Source organism: Panthera tigris, chromosome B2, assembly GCF_018350195.1.
Source record: "Panthera tigris isolate Pti1 chromosome B2, P.tigris_Pti1_mat1.1, whole genome shotgun sequence".
Lineage (NCBI taxonomy): Eukaryota > Metazoa > Chordata > Mammalia > Carnivora > Felidae > Panthera > Panthera tigris.
The window spans coordinates 18,822,501-18,843,118 of NC_056664.1; the positions used below are offsets into that span (position 1 = coordinate 18,822,501).

Here is a 20,618-nt window from a genome sequence, read left to right on the forward strand (position 1 = left end):
TCTGGAAACCTAACATGATGTCAGTGATAAGATTTAAACATCTAAGAGCTTCAGATCATGAGTCAGTCCGAATTCAAGCTGCTTGATTTAAATGATGAAAGGGAAAAACTGGGCATGAAGAAATGTAGGGATTTATTTGATGCAAAAACTCAAATGACCAGTAAAATAGATAATGTTCTGTTGTACTCTTTTGCAAGCAGCATCAAGAAAACAATTGAGTGGGTGCATTTTGAGCTTCAAGCATTGTAAATTCTTTGACTCTCATATACTTTATGCCTTCTTTAATAAACTGGAGAATCTTGGGCCAGCCTCATTGGTGACGGTGGGTGGTCATTCATTTCACAATCCACTAACTTTCATGATTATTCAGTATTTTATGTTACCTAAACTGCTCTGGATTTTGTCTTACTCAAATTGCAATATGGCAGTAGCTGATATTATTCCAGAATCATTAATCCAATTGGAGTTGTCAGCAAATGGGAGTTACACTCTTACCTCTCCAAAAATGAATAGGAACTCAAGGGCCTTAAATATGCTGAAGGTATATAAATTTGTTTTTGAAATATCGATCAGTGGTCTGCTAACCTAGTATGTCCTGTTGAAAAGAGGCAGAATCCAGAGAAAATTCCTAGGAAGGAAAAAAAAAATTGATACCAATTATAGTCTAATCTCACCTTCAATATACACATGTGTATTTACCTTAAATTTACTTCTACATTAACAACTGAATTCTAACATAACATGGAACAAACGGTGATAATGATCAGGCTATTTACTATTTTAAGAATTTTTCCTCTTTGTATAATGTTTTAAAGGGATTTTCAGGAATACATTAAAAGGGTTCCTAGTATTATGTTCCTTCTCTTTGCCTTGTCTTTCTGCTGTATCCCTCCTTGCCTAAAATTAGATGCTTACTGACAGCTTTCTGATGATTGTCATAAAACATGTGCTAATACTTTAAGGGTTGGGCCACTTATGCATTTTAAGGCCACTCAATTAATTTGGGTCATTTTGATAATTAAAAAGTTTTTCGTAATGTTGAGTTAAATTCCATGTCCTTCTTTTTTAAATTGTTAGCACCACTTTGATGCATTAAAACCCCAGGTCAAAAGCCAATCTACTTATTACCATTTATTTATCTTCTATGTATGTATGTAACTGTGTGTGTATGTATGTATGTATCTACCTACTTATCAACTTATCTTTGCATTTCTTTATCTCGGGATTTAATGATTTGTTAGATATCATTTAGATCAATTATTTATCAGATTATCACATCTCAGTTTCAATATCCCTCACCATCTTCTTAGCTAATTACTCACCTCCAATAGTGTTAAGGAATTTACCACTAAGTGAAAAGAGCTCTGTATAAGTGCTTTGGATAAATCCCTTGGGTGTAGGTGTAGTTTCCACCTCTTAGGAGCACAAAGAACACAGAGTGTACACTTTTCATTTATGGACTAAAAGAATAGTATAGTTTATTGTTTAGTCTACTTGTGGATTTGATAGACCTTACTCTGCTCTCTGATACTTGGTTCTCTTCTTCCAGGTACATAGAAAACTACATTCTCTGGTTTCCTTGTAGCTGAGCAAGTTCATTTGAATTATTCTGGCGAACTGGTTAGGAACAGAGTGGGTGTATGTCCTTCTGGTGCAAACATTGCATTGTTAATGTGAGACCTGATCCCTTCTTTGCCCTGCAAAATGTTGTAGGGGAGGCCTTGTGTGGAGATGACAGGATGAACAGATCAAAGCAGCTTGGATCGCAGACTTTTTAAATGGAAGGAAACCACACTGAAGCATCCTCCTGTAGCAAAAACCTTTCATGGATAAGAATTAACTTCTGTTGTGTTAAGACATAGACATGTGAAAGTTGCTACCATAGTCTAAGGTAGTCTACATGAACTAGCACAGTGGTCAACTCTAAAGGTCTGCATCCACCAGACACTTGCAAGTTTCTTGAGAAACTATTTGAAAATCACTTGTGATGGGACTGAAATATGGGGCTGAGTCTCAGCTAGTGATGACTGAGCTTATTCAGACTGCTCTCTACCTAATAGGTGATCTATTTCATCTTCAAAACATCAGGATGGAGTTGTTAATATAATATCCATGTTACAAATGTGGAAACGATACAATTTTCCATGGAAGTGTTTCTAAATTGGGAAAATCCCAAAGGCTTCCGAATGTATCATTCAAGAATGTCCAAGTGTATTTTGCAGTAAGAGGGAAATAATGGATACATATGAGAGTAACATTTATCAACCGTTAGTCTATTGTCCACTTAATGTATATATTCAAAATCCATACCCCTCTGGTATGTTTTGGATGCATAGCAGTCATTTCACTCCTGTTCTTGAGTTATCATCTACAGTGATACTTTTCCAAGACAACCATGCTCCCCTTAGAGCTTCCCAACTCCCTTTGGATCTCATTCATTTTGCTCAAGCTAATCACTACCTGGACCCTTGGGATCACTACCTTCCTGAGTTGAAATACTTCTGTGTTGGCCTCCATGGTTGAATGAGGTGGTTCAGACCACAATCCTTCTTCTCTTTACTGCTTTTTCATAAATTACCCATAATGCAGTCGCAGCAGCTTATGAATATAATCGAGTCACTCTAAGGTTGGTGTGCCTAAAGAGAATACAATGTAGAAGAATCAATTAAAAGCTTAATGCTAAATGTAACTAGTCTCAGAGTTCAAGGGAAAAGAATTGAACTTAAAATGAAACCATTTCCACAATATTCCTTGATGGATATTCCTTACTTATGAATCATGACCTTGGTCATAGAGTCTGTCCTTCCTCCTTATTTCTGAGACCTTCTCCACTATCAACTTTTACTGTGTCTATATCCAGTCTCCTTTATGAAACTCTACACTCTATATGCAGAGTTTGCCTTATGACCAGTTGTCTCTCTCCATTTGGTTAATCCTGAGTCCCCATAGACTTCAGCGGCAGGTATCCCAAGGATGATGTTAGCATGGAATTGAATGAGAGTCCAGTGTGGGCTTTGACCTTTCCACATGAATTCCTCTCCTTGGATTCTGTCAGCTTTGAGAGACAGCTTTGTCCCCTATTGTTCTTGATATTTAGGAGATGGATACCATATAAAACACATACAAAACACATATGTGCACGTACACGTATGCATTTGTTTCAAAGACAACTCAAAAAATCTTCAGAGACAATCAGTCTATATTTACATTAAGGAAAAGAAACATTTTCTTAGCTACAATATCACCTTCACTAATTTCCTGCCCTTGAGGATGTTCGTAGTTGGTTCTACGAGACGTGACCATAGCAGTTTCCAGAGACAGCTCTTCATCTTCTTTTAAACTTAGTTCCAGAGTTCTCAGTGTTCAAAAAATGTGGCCTGTTAGCAGGCCAGCCTCCCACTGATGTTCAGTTTTTATCTATATCAAAACCCAGATGTGATGTCGTAGCTTCTGTTTACCTTATATCAGAAGCATTCTCAGGCCATCTTTCTCACTTCCCTGTACAGACTATGAGCCGGAATTTGGGGAAAAAGTTGGTCTTCCAAACCCATTAGAAAACTGACATTCGTTTTAAAACAATTATTGGCATACTTTTCTCATGTCAACAAGGAACTGATATGTGTGCTTCTCCATATTTTCCCATTATTTCATGGTAGTCCATAAAATTCTATAAATGCCTCAATGCACACGAATTTGGGGCAATTACCTTTTCTGTTTGACTATAATGGGAGGCATCCTGACATCAACCCATTCCCTAAGTAAAAATAAAGTTCTGGGGCACTGGGTGTCTCAGTCAGTTGAGCATCCCGCTCTTGATTTTGGCTCAGGTCATGATCCCAGGGTCGAGGGATCGAGTCCTGAGTTGGGCTCTGTGCTAAGCATGGAGCCCGCTTAAGATTCTCTCTCCTTCTGTCCCTTTCTCTCTCCTTCTGCCTATGCCCCTTTCCCCTTCACTCATGCTCTCTCTGTTTCTCTAAAATAAAATTGAAACAAAAATAAATTCTTGTTCTTGTCCTCCTGATCACCATAGTTCTGTCATTACATTATCATTCTCCCTAGCGCACTGTTTTGAATTTGAGATAGCAATGGGCATCCCACCCCACACCCTTTGACTCCCTTAGGCACACATATCTGTGCCTAAACAGTCTATATCCTTTCCTTGTGACATCTGTAGCCAACATCCCCTTTCTTCGTTTCTTTTTTTTTATGGTTAAATTATTATGATATTCTCTCTTCCAATCCCTCTCCTTCTAAAAGCTCCATCCAATCCTGCATTCTAGGAACTATCTAGAATGAAAGATTTTCTTTTTACACATGAATTTCTTCATGCCTTCCTCTGATGTCAGTAATTACTAACTCTTAGCCAATATTCTCTCTATGTGGGCACTATTCCAACTGCTTTGTATCATTTCTCAAGTCCTCAACAACTCTACAAGGTAGGTAATTTTACTATCCCCATTTTAGAGAGGAGGAAACAAAGGCACAGAGAAGTTAACTAATATTGTCACGGTCACATAGGTGGCAAGTAGTAGAACTGGGATTCACACCCAGGCAGTATGAACTCTCAGCCTGAATCACGATGCTGTGCTGCCTCCAATCACAAATGAAAATAAAAAACCACCTACTTCAATAACATCCTTTCATCCAGCAGATAGCGTGTTAAAACTATCCAGCAGGCATGGATTCCCAGTGTCGGATAAGTACAGCTCTTGGACATGGCCAGTGAGTCATGTGGCATAAACCTGCCTAGGAGAAAAACCATGAGTCACATCAGGCTTTTAGAAATGTGGTCTTTCCTACAAGAGCACAGGTGGGGGAGTTGGTTTTCTTCTTGTTCTTTTTTTTTTTTCTTCTTCTTTTTACCACTCTGGGAGAAACATTTGTTGCACCCTGTGGATCTAGAACAGGAGAATTGGGTTCAATAATAGTAAATCTCAAATTTATTCTTATCTTGGGTACCTTTCTGATTCTGGCTGATAGCAGATTGGAATCAAGGGAATAACTTAAGAACAGCAGTTCTCAGGATATTTTAAATTAAAGTTGTTTGGGGATTTATCAGTCCTCGGCAGTCTCCTCTAGATAATTCAGTTTATGGATTTGGGAATAGCGATTTTTATTCTTATTTTTAATTTGATTTCTGACCTTTCTGCTCTCCTCTCCCCACTCTCTCTCCTTCTCTCTCCTCAAATATATCAATTTTAAAGCAGTCCTTCAATAGTTAAAGCAAATAATAGGGCAAAAGGTTTGAAACAAATGGCTTGGCTTATTTTGGGGTTTTGCCCAAAATTGAGACTTAACTTAGTCTCTCTTACTCTCTGTGAACCTCTCTTACTACCATATCCCTCTCATACCATCCCACCTCACCCCTCCCCCTATACATATGAGTCAATAATTCTCCACTTTTTACTGACCAGTTCTCATTTGCTATCAAACATACTTCATCCTACACCATCTGATACTATTGTAATCATATGTCTGTAATATTTTATTCCATTGCTCCCATAGTTGCTACTTTACTTCTCTACCTTTCACCTCTATCATCTATTGGCAAGTGACACCTAAATCTAAATACTTCTGTTCTGGACATATATCTCTTGCTAGCTCATTAACTGACACTACTTCAAAAGCTGCAAAGTGCTGACGTGAAGTCACCAACCTTCTCCATCAACCAGATCTCTCTCCTCATCTAAGAAGCAGATAACTTCTTAAAATGGTCTCTAATGGGTGTCCCCCTTCAAAGGTTTGGAATCTCTTTCCATTTTCCCTACTTTGTTCTCTGAATTGAATTCCTGATTTACTCAGAAAACATTTATTGGGCACAAACCATGGTGCTTGGTTCCATAGATACAAAGTTGACGAGAATGATTATTGGACCATCATAATGTGCTTGATGTGTGTTTTTGAATTTTGTATATCATTATAAAGCATGTACTGTTGTTCTGTATGGGTTTGCTTAAAAGGTATTGGGCTATAGATTTCTATTCTATTCTATTCTATTCTATTCTATTCTATTCTATTCTATTCTTTCTATTCCATTCTGTAGATATTCTATTCTATGTCTACTAATTAGCCTTATGTCTTTCAGATCTCTTCATGTTGTTGTGTATAATATACTAATAGCTAAGATAATCTTCTAATAGAGTCTAATGGCTGTGTACTGTGTCATATGATGCATTCATATTTTTGTGGGGAGGACTATTTCCAATCCCACTTATCATCAATAATATTGAAGTAAATGCATGACATTCTGAGAAATATGCTTAGGGGTGGATTTCTGGGTCATAGTGTACAATTGCACTTGTACACACAAGTCTTATCCACCAAGAGAGCCTGAGCACTCTGCTTTCCATCATATCCTTCTACAGGTGGCATTATGGCAATTTCAAATGGTTCCTCATTGTTGTTTTAATCTGCTTTTTTTCTAATTACAAAAAAGTTTAAATGTTTTTTTCATATACTTATTTACATCTTTGTTTCTACTTCTGTGAATAGCTTGTTCACATTGTCCATTTTATACTGAGTTTTCTGTATTTTTCTTGTTAATTTGTGGAGCATTCTAGTAAATTTTAGATACACATGCCTTCGTGGTGTTATATATTGCCAATACCTTTCCTCAATCAGTTATCTGTCAATATTTTTCTGCTGGTCCTGACTAAATTAAAATCCTTCATTGTAATCTGACTTTTTTTTTACCTTATGGTTTGTGCTTTTTTTAATGCTATGTTTTAAAAAAATGTTCTTCTTCACCCTAGATGAAAAAGATAATCCCTTACTTTCCCTCTTCTAGGGTTATAATTTACTATTTTCATTAACATCTCAATTTGTTTCGAGTTCACTACACTCTGTTTATTTTAAATTCACATAGCAATATGGTTTTCCCTTTTCTGTCTACTGAAGGGTATGTCTCTTATTTATGACATAGGTCAGGAAACTGAGGCTTGGCTATTTAAATAATTTGTCTTGTGAAAGAAATAATTAAGAGTCAGGCTGTGACTCTCACGTAGGTTTCTTAACCTCAAAGTTCACAAATACCCTTTCCCCTCTCCTTTCTATGGAAGTCCCCTCCTATATACTTCAATTTCCTTGAAGGCAGTGGCTGTGAATTGTCATGTGTTTGTGCCCAGTATCCTGGGAGTACAACTGGAACACCAGTCGCTCAGTATTTGTTGGAGTTGCAGCATTTCATTCTATCATTCTCTCTGTCCTTTTACCCTCTGTAGATTATCATAAAAAGTTGGAGAATTGGCTCTTCATCCAATCTACTGACAAACTCTTTCCCCATAGTGCTGTCTTTTGATGAGCTTGGCCTCAGCCTGCGAAGGCTGGACACACTCCAGGGCTCACTGGTGGAGATTTGACGTGAAGAGTAGTACTTTGGTGGCACTAGTGGACTTTGTCCAGTAACTAATGGGAACGTCAAGGGTGAATTCAAATTTGGGACACATTAAGGTAATTGTGCAGATACCACTGCTCTGGAGACATGAATTTTCATCTGTATCTTGATTCCACACTGACGCCACGTCCTGACTGACAAGCGTCCCAACGATGCACTTACAGGCCAAATGAGGGCTGCTATCTCCTTATCCAACTGTTCATTGTTGGAGGGGGTAGTATGGAGGAAATTCAGTTCCAGTCTTTGGTTTTCTGCCATGGAAGACAGTATTTGGATGCCTGTGTGGTTTTTCCAGGTGTTGGCCATGTCTGACCTAATTTTCTGCCAGCTCGTAATGATGTGGCTCTCTGCTAAGGAAAATATCAGCCCGTCTCTGAGCCTGTTTGCTCCTGTATATCAGCACCACCGTCAGCGATGGTCTGGAGGATTGCCTCAGAGGTTTTAGTGGTGGCTGGCTGTCTAATGGGAAAAGAAGTGTCCATGAGAACGGAATTTAATTTTTATGGTCATGTTTTGAGTTTTGTTTGTGTTACTAGTTCGGCGTAATGCAGGAAAACAAAACAAGCAAACAGAAAATATGAGATTAAGTCTTCAGTATGCCATGCTAACCTTGTCAGATGGAACCCAACACTGATTTAGTTCTAGAAGTCAGAGTGTAACTGGGAATTAGGAACGAGGAGCCAATGGGATGTGACAGACTGGGAGAATCTGGAACTTTGTTTTAGGAGGAACTAAAGAATCAACAGGAAGGTCATTTATTCATTTTTCATGAATGGATACAGCACACACGTATGAACACTGATCATGGACTGGGTGCTCAGGATACAAAAACGTATCGGACCCAGCCTGTGCCGGCAAAGCGTTAACAGCTTACACAGGGCCACTAAGTACATTATTATGGGTAACACTATCTTGTGTTGTAGCAACTAAAAGTTAGGGAAGTTAAGTAACTCATGAAAACATACTCAGCTAGTAACTATCAAATCTAAGCATTAAATCTTGGTGTTCTAAGTCACATACTGTTTGCACAATGATGCAGCTACCCAGGTAGCAGTGACTTAATCGTAAATAAATTGAACGAATAGGTAAGGAACTGCATGCACTGTAAATGAGGCTTCAAGAGAGGATCCTAAAAGGGGCACCTGGGTGGCTCAGTCCGTTGAGCATCCGACTTTGGCTCTGGTCATGATCTCGCAGTCTATGAGTTCGAGCCCCGCATCGGGCTCTGTGCTGACAGCTCAGAGACTGGAGCCTGCTTCGGATTCTGTGTCTCCCTCTCTCTCTGCCCCTCCCCCACTCATGCTCTGTCTCTGTCTGTCAAAAATAAATAAACATAAAAAAAAAGATTTTAAAGAGAGGATCACGAGGAACCAGAGGATTGAGTTTTGCCTCATGGGAAACAATTTCTAGAGAAGTAGGTACCAAGGGCAGATAGAGCCCATAGCAACAATTCTGGATGCCAAGCCAGGGGACATCTTTTATCAATTTTTTAAAATGTTAATTTATTTAGTTAGAGAGAGAGAGAGAGAGAGAGAGAGAGAATGAGTAGGGAAGGGGAAGAGAGAGAGGGAGAGAGAATCCCAAGCAGGCTCCACAGTCAGTGCAGAGCCCAATGTAGGGCTCAGTTTTGTGACCATGAGATTTCATGATTCCATGAGCCAAAATCAAGAGTCAGATGCTTAACTGACTGAGCCACCTAGGCTCCCCATTGATATTTTAATATAAGTCCCTTCATGGGGTCAAGGCGGGTTTCGGGTTGGCAGTGGGGCTGGTGATGAGCCAGGAGACAGAATTTAAGGAGGCTCAGCTACTATATTTGGAAGGCTAGGTTTAGAAAGCATGGAACAATCTAGATCGTTTCATTTTTTACCTAATTTGTTTTGAATAAATGTATTTTTAAATGACTCCCTCAAAGTACTTAGATGCAGATTTTACAAAATAAGTACTGTTATTAAATCAACACGCCCTATTTCCCTTTAAGAACTAAAAGCGTCATCCAACCTCAGAGTTGAAAAGAATACTTTGCCAACTAAACATTTGCAACCACAAGTTGAGCAAAACATATTACACTTCACATAGACTAACTGTAATTATGCAAAATAAAAGTTTAGCTCACAATTGCCATTGATTTGAAGTGGTTTTATTCCTCTGTACTTTTGTGGGATGTCTCTTGGAGACATCTTAATCTAGAAATATAGCTTAGTTTAGTGGTTGAGAGCACAAGGCATGCGATTTACTACTTGGCTTTATCAATTAATACTGTCCTACTGTAAGCTTAACCTCTTTGTGCCTCAGTTTCCTGAGGCATAAAGACAGGGTCTCTCTCACAGGGATATGGTAATGATTAAATGAGTCCATACAAACAAACCACTTACAGTGGTGCTTGGCATATAATAAGTGTCTCAGTAATACTGAATCTTATTGCCATAGGCTGATCCAAATTCTTTGTGATACCTTCTCCACTTGCAAAAAAAAAAATGTCAATTTGAAGATTTAAAGTTTTTCTACCATTCTAATCATTTAGTTATTATTGCCTTGTGCCAGAAGACAGGAACAATTCCTCTTCCATACCCCAATGGGCTCAGTAATACAAGGGAGCGTATCATTATCTCTTTTCTATGGTCAAGCTTAAGAATCTTGGCTTCTATCATAGGTAGGCTTCTATGGCTTCTTCATAGCTAATAAATATATACATATATATTATCTTGGCAACTAATTCCACACAAACCAGGAGCACCCAGCACCTGTGGAGCTGGCTTGAAGCCAAGTGTCTACTCCTCCCACTCAGTTCTTCTCTGAAGATTGCTTGTCCCTATTATCAGAGGCAAGAGAGGAAAGACCACCCATTTCTTTTCTGTCCTAGTGCCAGTGCTGAGATCTATCCCCCTGGCACCTACACCAAAGATAGCCCACTGAAGGGGAACATGCATTGCCAGGTGTCTGGGGCTCTCCTTGGTCACTAATGTAGGCAAATACGTAAGCTGTTCTGAGGATGTTAGGCTGGTCTTCGTGGGATGAAGTTGCTGGGGTTGTATGGTGGCCAGATGAAGTGGCTTGCAGCTCTTCTGTGCATGGTACGACTAGTCTTCTTTGCACCCTGAGATGTAAAAGGGCAGATCCTGCATGTACATGACGTACATCAATACAAACGAAACATTGTAAGAAGCGTCAATGAATCACTTTGTTCCTTTGACCTGTACCAAGCAAAATACTCATTTTGCTATGGATTTTGCACTCTGTAGACATGCATAATTTCTGGTTTCTCAGCTTATATAGGTTTTCAGTTGAGCCCAAGAAAACATATCATGGGGCTATACATGTCCATTGACCTGTAGAAACTCCAGAGAAGTAATTTGGGTGTGAGGTGCCACAGATAATGTTGGATATTGTTTTCTAGATTTTGAGAAAGGTCTATTCTCTTTCACCTTTTTAAGTATTCTAGAACCATACTATGTATTTATTCCCCTTGGATAAACGTGTTTGAAATTTCTCTACACAACAGCATTTGTGAACTTTCTTTGATTATCTGTGATAATACCGCTCTGTGTCTTTTACTTTGCACAAAGTTTACCTATTGAGAAATATGGCAGTTGTTTACTAATCAATTAATTTGACAAGTATTTACTGAGTACATACTATGAGCCAGGCACCATTGTTGAAACTAGGGGTAGAGAAGTAAAATGTCTTTGGCTGCCCCAAACAACATTGGAATGCTAATAGACTCAATAACTACTTGGTTGAATTAACCCAGAGAAGAGAAGAATCCATCTTTCTTCTTCATATGCACTATTTTTCTTCAGTAAAACAAACCGATTAACAGTAGGTTTAATCTAAAAAGTAAAAGTGACAAGTCATGGCTAATTCCATCACGTATCCATCCTTGGTTTCCCCTCTTCCTATGTTCACGCCAACCCCAACCACGCAACGTACATTTCCACGTATCTGGCTACAAGGTATTCTCCTAATGAGTTTGTGGAATTGCATTGGTTCTTTGGACAGAATTACTGGCTAATGTTTTCTCCTTTTGCCCAATAGGAAAAGGACAAATAAAGGGAATAAAGGAGTTAACAATGTTATTCTCCAAATGCACAAGCATTTGTTCGCAAAGTACTTGGCACTTTCTGTCCACCATATAAATTCCTCAGTGTATTCCCACACCAGTCAAGGTTCTCTAATTCCTCCCGTGTACATTCTTATTTAATGTGAAAATTAACCAAGGGCATTTACCAAACCTTTGGGCTTACCTTTCTCTTGAAAGACCAAGGATTTCACGACCTGTGCTGGGTTTCTTTTGTTTTTGTTTTTTTTTTTTCCTCTTGTATCTAGGAAGATAAATATATTTAAGAGGGAATTCTTAAGTCATATATTATGGTCTTGAGGTTGTGACCTTCATTTGAACTTACCAAGTTTCTTGTCATATTTGTAAATTTTGCATATAAACAAGAAGTTAATTTGGGGGTGGGGGTGCAGACAAGTTTATTTGTACCTTTAAAAAAATTTTTTTAATCTGTTTTGTGAATCAGCATTTTAATATCTCAGAAGTTCTTGACTAATCCTATTATTTAAAGATACAGGATAAAATATTTTTACAGTGCTTTTAACTAGCTACTGATGTAATTTGTTATGCATTATTTGCCAGCTAATCCCTAAATTATTCTTATCTTTGAAGTTTTGTTTCAATAAATGAATACATTTTTGACTTCACATTGCCAATATGCCATTTTTTTTAAAGAGAAATGCCAAAAGTGAATGACTATATTATTTCTCTACTTAGCCTGACAGTCTCAATTCATATTTATTACAGTTTTACAAAAATTTAAAGCCAAAATCTATAAGGCTTTCTGAAATAGATTCTCACTCTTGGTAGCCTCTTCAGCCCTAGAAAGACATTTACATGTATTTATAAATGAGTTTAAAATTTTACTATACACATACGGGTGATGTATGGAATTGTTGAATCCCTGTATTGTACACCTAAAACTAATAAAACATTGTATGTTTAAATGATAAAAAAATACATTAAGGTGTTTGGGGAAAAATGAAAATCAAATTATATGACAATTTTCAAAAAGATTAAAGTCAAAATCCGAAGGCTTTGTGAAATAGATCGCTGTTTTTAAAATGGTCTCCATTTCCAAAATCTTTCTCTTGTTCTTGCAACTGAGTTTAAGATTATTACCGAACATCTCAAAAGAATTAACAAATGGGGTTGAGGAGGGTCATGGGTGATGCTAAGAAAGAAGAAGCTCTACGTCTTTCTCTCCAGAGTCACATGTGATTTACAAACACGTCTTTCACTTTGCATCCAGTAGTACCACAATACACAGCAAGAGAGACAGGCTTTTTCTCTTCTTAACTCACATAACCTGACGAGTAAGTAGGTTTCTATCCAAGGACTAGGAGGGAGTACTTTGAGTATTAGTCATTCTCAAGGAGGATGACTTTTTTTTTTCCCTAAGAGTCATCATCTCGGAGAGTCATAATTCTGGTGAGAACATTCATTTTGTGCATCGACTGGCTTACAGACAATTGTGTTGCTCTCCCTGTACTCCTTAAGAATCTCCCTGATGCATTGTAAAACTTCAACAGTAAAAAAAAAAAAATCCTAAAATGAGAGAAGCTGCATGGGAATGCTCCTCGATGATTAATGATTAGGTGTCTGCAGTAACACCATTAAAAGCCAACTTTTAATAACCCTAGAAACAGGTGAGTTTAAAACGATTTCCCGAGTTACATCAGGTGTAGTTGATTCTATGTCAACACTGCGTGGGAGTACATTTAATAAAGATAAAGATGGGGGTGAGAATGTTGATGTTTCTATTAAAGGTATGTAGTGATTATATAACACTTTATAGTTAGGCTACTATATTCATGTATGTTGTTCAATCTCTTAAACAACTCATGGGGGAGGGCATTTTAATTTTTATCTAGCAGGTAAGAAATCGTAGCGCAGAGATTATTGGTTACGTGCCTTATTCCAACTGGGCATTTTTTTTTGTTTCCACAAAGCTTCCATAAAGGGCTTATTATTCATGGTATGCTCAACTCTTGACTGTAGAAGACTACTGTACTTCGATTAGATAAATGCTTCCTCAGAACTTGTTCTTTGTTCTTCTTCTCCCTTTAGCATGAAAGGTTCTAAGTTCCTTTGAACAACTAGTCTGGTCAGGAATCTGTGATGCCAACTCCTTTTCATAAGCTCCAAAAAATACCTTAGGAAACCACCTTTCTGGTTTTTCAAGCCAACTCTCTTCATATTATAACTCTCCTTCTGAATGAGCTAATTCATTCACAAGAGGCCCGTGGACACCCCTTAAATCATCAGGCAGAAGGTATTTCTCAGAGGTGTCATCTGGAGCATTTACAGCTGAGTTTCCAGAATCTTCTCTGCAATCACTAAAATAATGACAAAGCACCATATGGTAATTACTTTTGTCAACGGATAAAAATATCCGGGTCGATTTCCAGCTTTCGCTTGTCAAGGTTGAGTGCATAAGTTTGAAATGGTATTGTTAATATGCAGTACATTTAGGCATTTTTCCTTGTACATTCCAAAACGTGTGTCACTTCTTGGTTTCTAATCACGATCACTTAAACACAATATGGCAACATTTCCAGTAGATTCTGAAGGTCGTATTTTGTCAAGGTGGTCCTCCCTTGTGTATAATCTGAACCTTCTGTGATTGAATTTAAGCCCCACACTTTGGTATAAACCCTGACCTTCTGGGGGATGTTGATGTCCTCAGACACAATCTGTGGATAGTCTTTTTCATAATTGGCAAGAGTTCTCTTTCTTGTTTTAACATACAGGATGCTGATTTCTGTGACATATTTCCATTTAGTCTCATTGATGAAGACATTTCTGTTGGTTGTTGTAAACATTATATTAGAATCTCATCAACAATCACTAAAGGGTTTTATATGGACTGTCAATTTCTACATACAATGTAATTTGTCCAAAACAAATTCACAAACCAAACTGTTAGAACAAATAATGCAGTTCCTCCTTATGACAGCGATTTAATGTTTATGAAATTATGTCTCTGAGTAACATTTCTAAGTTATATCTTGTGTGAGCTCTTAAAATATCCTTTTCTTGTAGTAAATACTAGGTTGGAGAATAATATTTTGGCAAACGACTAAGCTTAGTCTATATTCAGGGGTCCAGGATTCTTCTCTTCAGGGATCCCTGATTATTTTTTTTTTACTTTAACATGGAAGAAATCAATTCTTTAAAAATGTGATTTCCTAATTCTAGAAATTAGGCAAATGGGCATCTGTTCTTTGCTTTGCTTCAAAATAGTACTTTTGAGCATGAGGCTCATTCAAGGTTTAAGACTGAAAAGGTCTACTGGAAGTATTTAAGGAAAGATTTAACTGCCTGATGGTGTTTAGATTTCTTTCAAAATATCATAGTATTTATATTCCTCTGGGACCTCCCTGCCACCTAGGTATGTGTTCCTATGCTTAGAAATTCTTCCTTCTCCTTTACTCATTCTTTAGATGAGTGTCTTCCCTAAATCCCTATTTTGATTCTCATAATACCTATATTTCACCTTCCTAACATATACCATCGGTGCAATTGACTTTTATTTGTAATTTATTTTATTAATATTTCTTTACTCTTATTGGACTGAAAACTCAGTGGTGGAAGGGACTGCATTTTTTTCTTACTGTTATACTCTACCACTAGCACACTGACCCCAGAGTTATAAACATGTAAATACACAGTCTTAGGAGATGTATCAGTTACCCGGTGGAAACAATCTGTGCCTCTCCAGTCACAGTTATTCATATTCCCTTCTATGTACACTGCCACATTCCTTTTGATAGACACTCACCTTCTTCTTAAAAGTCTTATTCCATTATGACATCAGGATCAAATCATCCTGGATTTCATCCTGTAAGTCAGGACTAGATTTAAATCAGTCTTCTCAGATATAGCTACTTAGATATGGGACCAGGGAACAAAAAGGATGAGAAATCTGCATGTGACCCCCATCCCTTGCCCTCCCCACCCACCATCATAGACATTCTCTTCAAAAGGAGAGGAGCAAAGCTCATATCCATAACTGGTTCCTAGCAATTCTGAAATTCAGGTGAGTGTGTCGCGTTGTCAGGTCTCCTATTCCGGAGGCAGGGGATATATCTTGAGGAGAGTTCAGTTCCATTGCCTGCAAACACTTCTCTATGCCAGTGCTCTCTTTTTCTCTTAACCACCCTGTTGGGCTGTGGGCTACATGCTCTGAAATAGCTCTCATGTTTGGTGAGAAGTTACCCACGTTTGCAATTGGATATCCTTCCCACCCTGCTTCCTGCCCACCGAAAGCTGCCCATGTTTATTCTGAAGAGTCTTTCTTCCATGCTTTTACCATGCTGATGAAAGTCCATTCCATTCGACTCCTATATGAAAGCCCCAACTACCATTCTTTTTGAAATCGTCCTGTTATACTTTGGATGGCAGGTCAGGATGCTGTGGTACAACACCTTTAAACTTCTTAGAGAACTTTTATCCTGAGGAGGATAGCACTGCCTTTGATGGTTTTCGGGTCTTGACAAAGGGTCTTGCAGTACACTTTTGGTGTAATCTCTACTCTGGAGCCATTCCTTGACTGGGGGACTGTTTTGCTGGCTGAAGAGACAGAAGATGAGAAACACTTTCATCCGTCATCCCAGGAAGTCTTGGGCCTCTGTATTTCCCAAAGGAAAAGTTCTTTCTTCAGCTCCTATCTCGCTTGACATGCTTTGTTACACACAGCGAGAAGCGCCAAAGGTAATGGCTGTTGCTCTGACCAGTCTTCACATCCTCACCCTGCCCAGTGACCAGTGTTGCCCTCCATCCCCAGTGGTGGCCTGGGCACAAGGGCCAGACTGAATCGACTTCCCTGCCACCAACCAGGCTTCGGTCTATTGGTCCAGCAGAGCCGGAAGGAGGGAGAGAGAATCTGGCAGCCAACGGACCTGTGTGTGTACAAGATGCACCATGCAGCAGAGTCCCTGGGAGCCTAGGTGAGTCTGCACCAGGCCAGAGAGTGTCTCTACATCCATAGAAGTGAGACTTTAAATAACAAAGTAAAAATTACACGCTGAGAGAGAAAGATGGCAGAAGAAAGGGAAGCGTGTTATATTTTAGCACCTATACCAAGACTTTCTTTTTCCTGCTATTTGTACAAGGATCTGTTATGGGCAGAACTGTGTCCCTCAGAATTCGTATATTGAAGCCCTACCCTCTAGTATCTCAGACTAAGACTATAGTTGGAGATGATGTCTTTAAAGAAGTGACTCAGTTAAAATGAGCTCCTTAGGGTGGGCGTTAATTCTGTATTACTGGTATCCTTATAAGAACAGGACACTGGACACACAAATAGACATCGGGGATGCATACACACACAGAAGAAAGACCACGTGAGGAGATAGAGAGAAGGCAGCCATTTGCAAGCCAAGGAGAGAGGCTTCAGAAGACACCAATATTACTGACACCTTGACCTTGGATTCCCATCTCCGCAACTGTGAGAATATACATTTCTGTTGTTTTAGGCACGAGGTCTATAGCATTTTGTTATGGCAGCCCTTGCAAACGAATACAAGCCCCCATGTTTTCGTTTTGCACTGGTCTCTGCAAATCGTGTAGCCAGTTTGGACTTTTTAATGGATAAACTGACCCTGCTTCTGATTGATTTCTAACCCAAAAGTATAAAGGGAAGGAGATTCTAGGAAACATAGCTCCCAGCTTTCCAGATTTCCCAGTTGGCAATCGCATACAGGAAAGCATGAAAAGAGTCTTAGAAAAGCAAATCCATGCTTTTCCATGCCAAGGCAACAGTATTTGTGGAATGCTTATTGCATATTTAATACTTCCCTGGGCACGAGGCACGTAGGTGTCTGGAGACATGCGTATTGCTGAAATGAATTTCTCTTTACCTGTACCTGTTCAAGGTATAAAATTTGATAGAGAACCTGAACATCGTAAGTGTCTTTAATTTAAATTGCATTTTGACATTTCCCCTTTGAGTCTTATAGAAAAAATATGGAAAAACATTTTCTTGCTCTATAACCATGAACCTTCTGAACTTCTATAGGATTTGACACATATGCTCCTTGTTGCCAGGGTCTATATATGAATCAGCCATGATATCCCAGCCACAAATGCATATTCATTCTTTTTTAAAAAAATGTTTCCTTCTTGAGGCCCCTGGGTGGCTCAGTCAATTAAGCCTTTGACTCTTGATCTCAGCGCAGGTCACAATCTCAAGGTTCATGAGGTCAAGCCCCACATCAGGCTTTGCACTGTCAGCCAAAGCTGGGATTCTCTCCCTCTCTCTCTACCCATCCCCTGCATGCACTTTCTCTCTCTCAAAATAAATAAACTTAAAAAATGTTTTCTTATTTATTTTGAGAGAGAGAGAGCACTCACATGTGCAGTGGAGGGGCAGAGAGAAGGAGAGAGAGAATCTCAAGCAGGCTCCACGCTGTCAGCTCAGAGCCAGACATGGGGTTCAGTCTCAGGAACCGTGAAATCATGACCTGAGCTGAAATCAAGAGCTGGTCGCTTAACCAACGGAGCCACCCAGGCACCCCACATTATCTTATTTTACCCTTAACCTTTGCTTCAACGCACTCAAAACAAGATGATATCGTGTAGAGCTGTGTTTTAACATTATTTTAATTTCCGTTGTGGCCGGAAGCACTGTATCAGACATTAGACTTTTTTAGTGATTCATTTATTGTTGACTTATTCATCCCTCTTGTATATAGAGGCAGTGTCACCGCAGTGTGTCTTCCTAGTCCTGGATGCAGGTGCCAATGTTCAGGGCATGCTCCTTGGCAAGTTACCGGCCTAGGATTGGCTATGCTGGCATTAGGGCCTGGTGGTGTTTGGCTTCCTGCTTTTCATTAACTAGGAAGAGACAGAAGACGACAGCAATATTCTGACTTCTTGATGGAAACGATTCCCGAATATTTCGGAACAGAAAATAGCTAGTTGAAACAGACCTCAGGCCCCAACTTCCCACGGAAACGACATTGCTTTAATGTATACTTGGGGTACTATTCTCATCTTCCAGTAAATGCTGAAGCCCTTGCTCTGAGTTAGGCAATTTCTAGGAGAGAAAATAAGCAGTGTGCTTCCTAAAATACTTAGACGTCCTCGAAACAACCTAAAAGTCATTATTTAAAACACCCTGGTTTTAAAAAATGTAATTTTCATGGATCTTTTGTTAGTGTCTAAGACATGCCAACCAGGTAAAGAGTTTTATGACATATTTTTTTAATATTGAGTATTGAGCAGAGTAGAAGTATGATCCCAGGGTATCCTGATTCCCTGACCGATTCTATAGACCTCGCTTCTTCATCATACAACAACATTTGAAAGGAATTGGATCTTGGTTTAAATAAATGCATGCATAATTTTTCTCTCAATATTAACATTCACAGCAGTTACAATAAAATAATCTTGGTGTATGTTGCAATTGCCTTATTTTCTTTGTTTCATAATTAAAATGGCATCCTTTTTTATACGTGGCTCTAGAAAAGAAGCTGACGGAATGTTTTATGCTTACATCGGGTTATTAATATTGTTGCGACCACTTTTAATGTTTCCCCTTTTCCTCATTAATCAGGTAATTTTCTCATGAAAGTCTTCCCATATTAGAAATTAGTCGAAAAATAGTGCAAAAAAGGGCCCTGAGAGGTACCCAGGAGGGGATTGGGTCATCTCAATTCTTCCATGGGCGGGAGCCTATGGATACAGTAAGGGCCTTGCTTGTCTAGTATCAGAAAGCCACCTTGTAACCACTCTCACTTCTTTGCATTCTTCCTACATGGTGGGTGATCAGTCAATGTTTATGAAATAGGTGGCTAAATACTGCTTAATTATTTTACTGTTAGGGTAGCTTGGAGTCAGCATGGTTATTTGTTTTCCAGACCTTTCTCACCAAAAACTCAAGTGTGTGTGTGTACGTGTGTGTGTTTTGTGTGTGTGTGTGTGTGTGTGTGTGAGAGAGAGAGAGAGAGAGAGAGAGTGTATGTGTGTGTATTTTCAAGTGGAGGAAGTTGCTTTTCAGAAGGCTAAGTGATCTGCCCACTCGTGCTAAAGGGATAGCTGCTTTGCACCCTGGTTCTGACTGGAGCTAAAAATCCATGATCTTTTCCATTATGGAAAAGACAGCCCCATCCATTGCATTTTCTTACTGGTTTGAAATCCATCCCAGGTAGATCGTGTGCACACCAAGTGACGCCACTCGTGGCGTGGCGTGTCACATATTTTCACTTCACTGCAATTTGGGGCGGTTTCCAGTTAGCTCACTGGTAAGCATTGTTGCGGGAAGTGGTTCCGCACCTGTCGCTCATTTCTGTATGGCCCCAGTGATGGTTAAATGCAGATACTGCCCTCTGGGATCAGCATTTGGTAGATTTGAAATGTTGGATTTGTCTGTTTGTTTATTAAATCAAACTCTGCAAAGAAAATGTTAACTTTAAAGGAGGATAGATTTTCCTTCAAGGTGGTAAACTTAGAAGCTCTTCACAGTGAGCTCTCCTGGGTATATAAATTCTGAGAGAAAAAAATCAGAATAATTTGGCACAATATAAAACATGATGTTTAAAATTTGTATTTTAGTTTTTTTTAGTGTTTATTTATTTATTTAGGAGAGACAGAGGGAGAGAGAGAAAGCTAATGGTGGAGGGGCAGAGAGGGGCAGAGAGAGAGTCTCCAGCAGGCTCCCGGCTGTCAGTGCAGAACTCAATGTGGGGCTCGAACCCACGAACTGTGTGATCGTGACCTGAGCTGATATCAAGAGTCGGTCGCTTAACTGACCGAGCCACCCAGACTCCCCAAAACATGATTTTTTTAAAAAGCAGAAAGAGGGGCGCCTGGGTGGCTCAGTCAGTTAAGCGTCATGACTCAGGTCATGATCTCAGGTCATGATCTCGCGGTCCGTGAGTTCGAGCCCCGCGTCGGGCTCTGTGCTGACAGCTCAGAGCCTGGAGCCTGTTTCAGATTCTGTGTCTCCCTCTCTCTCTGCCCCTCCCCTGTTCATGCTCTGTCTCTCTCTGTCTCAAAAATAAATAATCGTTAAAAAAAAATAAAAAATAAATAAAAAAAATAAAAAGCAGAAAGAATAGATCATCTTGCTCCTCTTTATTTTCTTTGTAAGAAATATGTAATTCAGAATATTAACAACACAGAACAAATGGATCTTTTTAAAAATTTACTTAATACTTAACA

At 39.1% G+C, this 20,618-nt stretch overlaps 1 protein-coding gene across 1 annotated transcript in view; it reads left to right on the forward strand.

Moving 5' to 3' along the window:
- Positions 1-20,618, forward strand: part of LOC102949347 — a 247,426-nt gene that overhangs the window by 182,017 nt on the left and 44,791 nt on the right. The gene's annotated exons all lie outside the window — the stretch shown is intronic.